At 37.8% G+C, this 9,292-nt stretch overlaps 1 pseudogene; it reads left to right on the top strand.

Moving 5' to 3' along the window:
• Positions 1-1,722: 1,722 nt before the first annotated feature.
• The window catches only part of LOC148803763 (uncharacterized), a 34,754-nt pseudogene continuing 27,184 nt past the window's right edge, over positions 1,723-9,292 (top strand).

Genomic DNA, 9,292 nt, shown 5'->3' with positions numbered 1-9,292 from the left:
GGGAATTTAAATTATTTAAGTTATAATTAATTATTATAATATTATTAAGTGGATTTTGTTTAAAATGTACCATTTAACTCTCACCTGTACATGACATGTCCCCTTAGCTCTACTAGGTATATGTTTGGCATTGATGCTTCTGAGAAAATGATGATGTATATGTGTGGGTTGGAAACACCATTTTTTGAGAAAACGATGTCTTTTTTTTTTTGTTTGGAAACATTGCTGCCAGGTAGGACATTTCCTAGGGCAACAGCAACACCTTTTGTTTGGTATCAGTGTTCCATATCTGTTTTCAGCACGGGTACCCATTATAGGAAATCCACATCACTGCCACATCATGTCCTCATTGACAACAACGAGTTCCAAGTTGAGAAAACGCCGAATTCGGCATTTCCCCAGACCACACCTTATTGATTTCCAAGGCGTGGTTTGGAGTATCATTTTTTATGGAAAAATGGTTCCAAATATGTTACCATTTTCTGAAGCACCAATTTTTCAAATGTGGCGCTGATGTGTCACCGTTTTCTAGGACAATGGCATCAATGCCAAACATCGCCTAGATGTACCCTTTGGATTAATGGTCCATGTGGCAGTCAACCTTGGCCTGACTTTCACCCTCATTAGCGACTCTAGATCTCTTGCCCACGAGAGCATTGCCCACATCTACCCACAACACACTACCCCCGTGAATTGGGAACATCTCCCTTGCATAATATTATGTAGGAGGATGAGATGTTCTCCATGTGTAGCTGCAATATTATATTAGTTATTATCTTTAAATGTCCCAAAGGCCTAAAGCGTTAAATAACTAGGATTTCTCCAAACAAAACTGTCCCAACACAATTTTTGTTGGAAGGAGTATGGTTGCAAATGGATTAAAGTAAATCACATATAGTCAGATTCAATTTTGATTCCTTTGTATTTGAATTTGAATCAATCATAATTATCGGATTCAATTTGATTTCAGATTATAATTGTATATTAATTAGCATAAGCAAATTAAACTAAATTCATCAAAATCTTAGATATTATTAATAAAAAAATGAACTAAAAATAACTTTACTATGCACAAAATGAGTTAAAATGTACTTATATATAAAAATTTAAAGGATAAAATACAAAAACCTCCCTTGAAATTTTTGACAATCATAAAAACCTCCCTCCTATTTAAAAAAAAATTGATAAAAACCTTCCTTTCGTCAATGACCAAGTCGGAAAACATTAACCCGATGATAATTTTTTTCAAAATACCTATTTTACCTCTATATGAGTTATTGTATACCTATTTTTATTAAAATACCCTTTGCCATCTGTACGAGGGTGAAACTCTGTTCCTCTGGTTGCTTGAAAATGGCAAGGCCGATCAACTTCCTGTAGCGGTGGTTTTCTGTTTTTTTGGGCCAAAAAAGGCCGATCGGAGGAACGTCGAAAAGGAAATCAAAGATCAGCAACTTCTACATTCAATTCCCTTTTACAGACAACCCATCCAGATTCTCGTTACGATCTGAGCACAAGCTAAGGTCAGCTAATCATTCTGCAAATTTCGTAAGTTACAGAATAGCATATATACTGGTGAGTGTGGAGAAGAATAAGCTGGTGAGTGTGGAGAAGGTGAGGGAAATGGAGGTGTTAATGGGGGAGGTATTCGAAGTAGTGTCGGCAGTGAAGAGGGCATATGTTGGCTTGTAGGAGGTGCATTGTCCTTGGGATTCGAAGAAGATGAGTGCTGCCGACGTTGCAGTGGTGACAGTTGAGGCGACTGGTCTATCTGAAAGGCAAGTTTCGTAGGAGGTTTACAGGAACCGGAAAAGGAGAATCACTGGGGCTGGTCTCGTTGAGGGACGTGGTGGCGTCGTACAAGGCGGCAATTCTAAAAATTGAGTCTCGACTCTTGACAACTGACACACATCCATCGGTAACCCATTATCTAGTTGCGGCAACGCCTGCACCAGAACTGTTCGAAGAAACGATGAACCAGGTCAAAGAAACCTACAAGTCTTTCACAACTCTGCTTCTCTTGTTCATGCGATCTGCTCACTGTGACATCGCTGTTGCCATGCGATCCATTGAAGTTGCCATTGTTGGAGCTCATCACGCTAAATACGCACTGGAGTCTTATGTGTGCAAGAGGAACAAAGTTTCCCTCTTGCAACTTCAACGCACACCTCCATCTCCTCCTCCAACAGTTTTGAGTTAAAGAATTGCTCTGCAGCCAATGGCCAACCTATTATCAGCACTCCCTAGCTCAAACTTTCTAACACTGAATTCCAACCACAATGGCTAAGAAATGCACAAGTAGAATTATGTGACAAAATTTCCAATTAAGGCGCCCATCTGCGGATTAGTAGCCATCGATTGCTCTCTCTCATTCGTTCTTCGAATCCATTTGGCATCCACTCTTCAGTTCTAAACTACTCATTAACGTCGAATTCGACCGGTGGCCTAAGAACCCAAATGAAAAATTTGCCGCTTGCCTCCAAAGCCTTTGCTAGTTCCTTCATTTGGGAAGGAGAGATATTGTTATGAGAACCAAAGGGTACATATAGAACTAAATTCATAGGATGAGCGTCAAGCCATTTGACACAGATATTCCTTATGGTATCATCTACTTGATTGACACGAGGTTTGTTCATGAAGCAAGAAAAAGTAGGACCAATCGGTGTTGGAAAATGGGGTTACTGTAACTTTGGAGGAGAAGCTCTGAGGCACGTCTGAAGACACTGTCTTTAAAATGTTATTTACCCCCATTCAGTTTCACTGAGTTTGCTGTTGGGTTACAGGAAAACTCGTTCCCATGATACAACAGAGCCTTGGGCGAAAATCTACAACCGGTAAAGTTGAAGAATCTCCGAACAAACCTTCTATGATACAGTAGCAAACCAACTGAGAGAGAGAGAGAAAGCGGATTTCAAAAATGTATGTTTTTGAAGTCTAATTCATGCTCCTTAAATAGTTTATGAAGAGGTATGAAGAAAAGGTAGGTGCTAGTTCATAGAAGGCACCTTGAAAAGTCACAATTTCAAACATTGTGACTGTTTAAAAAGTAGTTAACAGTTAATGACTGTTAACTTTGAATTGTGTCTCTTGATCACACCCGATCAAATCATGACCGTTGATCTCATCAACAGTGATCAACAGTCAGCATCGCACCAAAACCAAAGCCGCCCTTCGCGAGCCACGCGGGTGCGAGCAAAGTGCACCTCTAAAGCGTCTCATTGCGCCGCACACACGCATGCACATGCATGCGTGCACGTTGCATGGTATCAAATCCCCATACTCTCCTCTACTATTTATAAGGAGTGTAAATCAGCTCCTATTAAAATACTGAAAACAAAGCTTATAACTTTCCAATGTGCGACAAGTTCAAAACTGGCTTTTGTAAGATAAAAGCTAATTTTTCAATCAAGTGTGCAAGTGCAATTTCTCATGTAATTGATCAATCAAACCCATTGGATTTTATCTCTTATGAGATTAAAATCCAACAATCGACCAAACGTTTCGGGTTGTTTTCCTTCTGAAATAATCCAGCCCAATCTTGTCCATCTCCTCCACAATATTTATTAAGAAACCATCGGACGTCAGTGTGAGATGAAAATTTTTTTGGTTATAGATGGACCAAAAATCGGTACCATCAGCGTTCTAGAGCACGGTAGAGAGTTGTGACCGGTGAAGCTGAGACACTGGGAAATTGGGCAACGAGAATTCGTTAGATTCCATTTACTGATCAGGCAAATCCAACCAAACAGAGAAGTATATGGCCATACCATATGCACTACCGGTGATTGGAGGGGAGAGTGCACTGCCATTATACCACTGTGCGTTGTTAGGAAGAAGATGAACAGGGCTATTTTAGTAAAAATAGATGCACATTAATTCGTAAAAGGGTAAAATAAGTATTTTGAAAAAAATGATCATCTCTTTTACGTTTTCCATTTTGATCATTGACGGAAAGAAGGTATTTGTTGAATTTTTAAAAAATAGACGGGAGGTTTTTATGATTGTCATAAACTTTAGGGGAGGTTTTTCTATTTTACCCAAATTTAAACTATGACGTGAAAATACAACATTCATATTTCTGAGCCCCTCCCATTAGGCCACATCATCACAGTTTTAAAAATTTACAATCCTAACAGAAGTGGAAACTTGCCAAACGATCAACAAGAAAAGGGAACTTGCCAAAAGAGTTCCTTCTTCCATTAGATTTTTGAAATAAGTGGGAAGTTACATGCCCAGTTTAACAAGATGTGATTATGCATTACTCTCTACTAATGAATTGGGAATCAGTTTTATTCCACTTTGTCCCATGCTCCAAAATGTCCCAGATTCGGTTTTCAGTTTCTCCTTATTTTTTATCTCCTATTTTGATGATGCAAAATGCCAGAAACCGCTCTTTGTGATCTTTTTTTCTATCCTTTGAGAACTAACAGCCAAACTATTGTAAGACACGACTTTCTGTGTTCTTTTTTGATGGAGCGCGATCCAGCAGCTCCTTGCTGGCAAGTGACTCAGAAGCTGAGCTGGAAAGTTTCTTGTTGGAGGATGACTCGGAAGCTGAGCTAAGTAAGGCTAAGCTAGAAGATAGCTCAGATGGCAAGCTACACGAATGACGAGTTGTATAGTTTTCTCAGATAACCTATAGGGAAATGGAACTAGAGTGCCTGGGTTGTTTTACCTGGGGTGAGCACTCTAATGCTTAAGTCGGCAATTTGGGAGTTTTAGAGAGAATTTAGAATGCTAGCATATCAGAGTATGCGAGAGTTGAATCGCACGTACATTCTCTCAAGAGAGTGATGCCTTTATATAAGTGCAAGGGCCTAAAGACCCCTTGCAACGGGTCCAAGATTCCCGGGGAGCCGCTCCTGCTAAGTTTGGAGAAAATATATCTGTCAGTTACATATTCCACATAGAGGGCTAAGGTCCGTTCGATCAACTCTGAGGCGGACAATGCGGGTAGGCGGGATTAACGATCGAGCGTCGTTACTCCCGGAGAATCCAGTTTTGATGATGAGCATGAAGAATAAGTCAACGAGTGATGCGTAGTTGCTACACTAGCAAGTGCACTAGCCTCACAAGTAATAGAGTGATGAATAGAGTACCGTTTCCCACGAGGACTTATGTAGCAACTACTAGTAGTATATCGACCTTCTATTATCTGATAAACCGAAATGTATATCTAACCTACAACTGAATTCCTAACTAGCAAACTATCTCTAACATATTGGATCAAACATCTTGCATGCAAGTTGAGAAGACAAGCTAAGGATGCATAGAATTGGTTAAGCAATTAGTTCTCTAGGCCATTCGATTAGATTATGATTCAGCCTTGGTTTGGTGAAACCCCAAAGTAATGAACAACCTCTCTCAAGCGCATGTTCATTCTATGCATTAGTGATGATTCTTATATCTCTATCAAGAATCTAATCCCCATGCATGCATTAAGATTTAAACATTCTAAGGCATCACTCCAACTTGAATGAACACCAACCGAATTGTGCAAGTTATCTCTAACCTTGCACTCAATTCGGTTATTGATTAGCAGATCCGAAATTCTAGAGTCTTTCTCAAGCACTCTAGAACTTCCAAGAATCAAAAACAGTTCGGCCAAACAGAATTAAGATTGCCTAAATTCTTTCTCAAGCAATTCAGACATTACAAAATCAATATCTGAAATTACAAAACAACAATTCGGCTAGCAGTTCTAACAATCAAATTCATAATCAAGAAACATCAAGATTGCATCTAATCTATTCAAATGAACCTAGAAAGCTAATTATAGGTCTGAAATTACAGAAATTATGCTTCAATTACAGCAAGAAAGGAAAATTAATGGAGAAAACAAAATGAAACCCTAGCTGATTTCAATTACCAATGGTGCATTCAAGGAAGAAGACAATCTAGATTTCCAATGGCTTATTCTCCTTTCAAATTCAGCTTCTTCTCCTCTTGAAGTTGCTTGAATCTCCTTTCTTTTCCTCTCTTGCACCTATCTCTCTCTTCTCCCTCCAAGAATTCAAACTCAAGGTTTGAATCTCCTAAAGAGCTAAACTTCAAAATGTTTCAACCCCTTTTTCCCTCCAAGATTTCTCCTTATATAGTTTTTTCCTTCAGCTCTCCAAGAATTCTAGAAGTTGCCGCCCTTAGTCTCTCTTGAACTCTTCTAGAAGTTGCCACTCTTAGCCTCCTTTGGTTGCAACTTGGGTTGCTCTTGAGCTGTTAATGGGCCTCCTCCTTGCTGGGTAGAATAGGCTCCTTTGAAAGGCTGTGGCTGGGCTCTCTCTTTGGGCTCTCCCAAAGAGTGCCCCAAAGAGTGCAGCATGGGCTTCATGGGCCGAATGGCCCTCTTTGACTTCTTAGCTGGGTTTTGTTCTAGCTGAACTGAATTACCTCTAATTTAGCTCATTTTTCTTGGTTTTGTGCTTTCTTTTCTCTAAATTGCTCTCCCTTATTAATTTCCTAAAATTAAGCTAAATTGGGGTAAGAACTCACACAAACCAGCCAAAAAACCATGCACAAAACCTCATAAATTATGTAAATTGTGCACACATCAGCGGGCACATCTTGTAGGTCATTACCTGTACCTACCTTAGCTCAGCTAGTCCTCGGAGGAGGTCACTCCTTACACCAAGGCCCTTTAGGTCAGCCAAGCCGAGGTACTATAGGTCGGCCTTGGACGAGGTGCTGCTAACCGCTCTATCGAGGTGCCTTGCTTACTCGGTGTTGAATTGTCATCTAATTGTCCGGAAGTGCCACGTGTCTTAATGCTATTCAAAGGACCAAATTACCCCTCATCATTTTTATTTCATGCTTTGAAAACTAATTGAAATTGGTTTGGAAACAATGGTAACTTCCATTTCTATATTCAAACAGGTAAATCATATTTTTGTTTGAAACTTCTTCTCACGTTTGTGCTTGAATCAGAGGGTTTTAGATTTGAAACTAAAAGGATTTCAATGGTTTTTTCTCACATTGCCAATTACATGTCAGAAATCGAATTCTAGGAGGTTACCAGTGACTATAGAGCCCTTACCAGTGTCCACATTGCTAGAAGTTGAGGTCTTACTGTCTAGCACCAATATTGTGAGAAGAAAGGATTTTCAGATCTGATGTGTAATGATGATGACTAAACAACGGTTTCTCTTTGAAACTAATTAAAAAATTGAGTTAGGAGTGATTTATGATAAGGGTACATGAAGCAAAGTTGTGGTCTTCGAGGAAGCTAATTCCCCATGTGTCGAGCTTTGAGAAGAGTGTGACCCACCATTATATACATGACCCCGTCATCATCGTCCAAGTGAGTTTTATAGATTATTTCTAAAATTATATATTTACATTCATTATCTTTCTTAATTATTTGTTTTCTTTGACTTCATTTTAGCCATTAGTACCTTGTATTTTGGGCCTAGTGTCACTTTGGTCCCCAAACTTTGAAATGCGACAATTTAGTACTCAAGCTTTCAAAACATGACAATCCAGTACTTGTTGTTAACTAATTGTTAATCAACCATTAAGTGGTATTTGAAAAAGACATAAATGCCCTTCGACTGTCATCTAATTTTCTTTATCAACCATCCAAACATTGACAAAAAATTATTAGTCTTAGGTCCTTGCCTTTTCTATTCAAGAAAGTTGGGGTCACCAGAATGCCCACTCAAACATGACCCCAACTTTCTTGAATGGAAAAGGCAAAGATTTGGGATTGTTATTTTTTGTCAATGTTTAGATGGTTGATAAAGAAAATTAAATAACACTTGAAGGGCATTTGTGTCTTTTTCAAATGCCACTTAATGGTTGATTAATAGCTAGTTAACGGTAGGCACTGGATTGTTACGTTTTAAAAGATTGGGTACTAAATTGTTGCATTTTAAAGTTTGGAGACCAAAATGGCACTAGGCCCAAAGTAAAGGGTACTAATCGGGAATTTTCCCTTCTAATAATCTAAGATCCATTGCCACTTGATTATTGTTGATGTGACCCATTCAGGTTTTAACTTCATTTTAACTACTTGGGATGGGGAGGATTTTGAAATCCAAGATTTGGAGTTTTGAATCAAAGATTGAAAATCTCAAATTTGAGTGTTTGAAATTGTCATTTTCTTTATTGGAAAGAATCAAAACCCTTTAGTTTGATATTTTCCTGAAGAATATCCATTAGTTTCATTACTAAAGGGATTAATTTCATTTCATCATAAGATGCTTTATGATTTTGTGCTTTTTACTAACTTTGGACATTTAAATCAAAATTAACATTTTCAAATTTACCATGGTGTTATAAGGTATTTTCATGAATTTCATAGATTGACTATAAAATCAATTAAATGGAAATGGTCTATCAAGGCTCCTTATTTTAATTTCAAAAGAAATAATTCGTGGCATTATAAGGCATTTTCATGAGTTTCATAGATTGATTGTAAAAACAATTAAATGGAAATGTTTTATCAAGCAAGGATCCATATTTTAATTTCAACATATAATAACTCGTGGCACTATAGGGTGTTTTCTTGAGCTTCATGGATTGACTAGCTATAAAAATGATTAAATAGAAATGTTCAATCAAGCAAGGGTCCTTATTTTAATTTCAATAGATATACATTTGAGGTTTCAATTGCAGGGTATTGGAGGGATTGAGTAAACTTTATGTTTAGAGAAATCTCTACATTATCATAGTTCATGTGTTTTTTCAATGACATTGATTTCTACGACTTGGGTTGGTTCATTCCTACATGCTTCCCTATTTAATAATTCAACTAGTCAACCGCATTCAAAACCGGGTTGTGTTTTCTTGCATGATTAAATCCACTCTCCATAGCTTGGTGTTGTTAACTACCAACTCCACATAAACTGTCAAAGTAGAACACAAATGCTTAACTTGCACCAAGATACAAAGTTAGTTCTTGAGATTGAAAAAGATGGACCCAGATGTTTATAAGCTCAAAGCAAGTGGATTAAGTAACTAGGTCGAACATGTCACTACTGAGTCATTTGGGTTAGATGGTTTTCTACCGAAGGTAGGTTTAAATAGAACCTAACCCGAAATCAAGGCCATGTAACGATTCGAACAGTTCAACTGGTCAGTTCAATAATGAGTTTAAAACACTGGTATCGATTTGGGTTAGTTTTCAGTTTGATCAATTGGTTTAAAAGATTTAAACTTAAAAAAATTACAATGATATTATTAAAAAATAAATACATTTTTTATTTTATAATATAAATATTTAAGTCTAAGAAATATGAGAATTTTCCTACTTTTCCAAAGGATGGGTTTCAATAGGACTTGACCCGAAATCAAGACT

Source organism: Nelumbo nucifera, chromosome 1, assembly GCF_055504915.1.
Source record: "Nelumbo nucifera cultivar China Antique chromosome 1, China Antique-T2T, whole genome shotgun sequence".
NCBI classification, from domain to species: Eukaryota; Viridiplantae; Streptophyta; class Magnoliopsida; order Proteales; family Nelumbonaceae; genus Nelumbo; species Nelumbo nucifera.
Note: the sequence above shows the minus strand (reverse complement) of the source record. Positions and strands in the feature narration are given on the sequence as shown.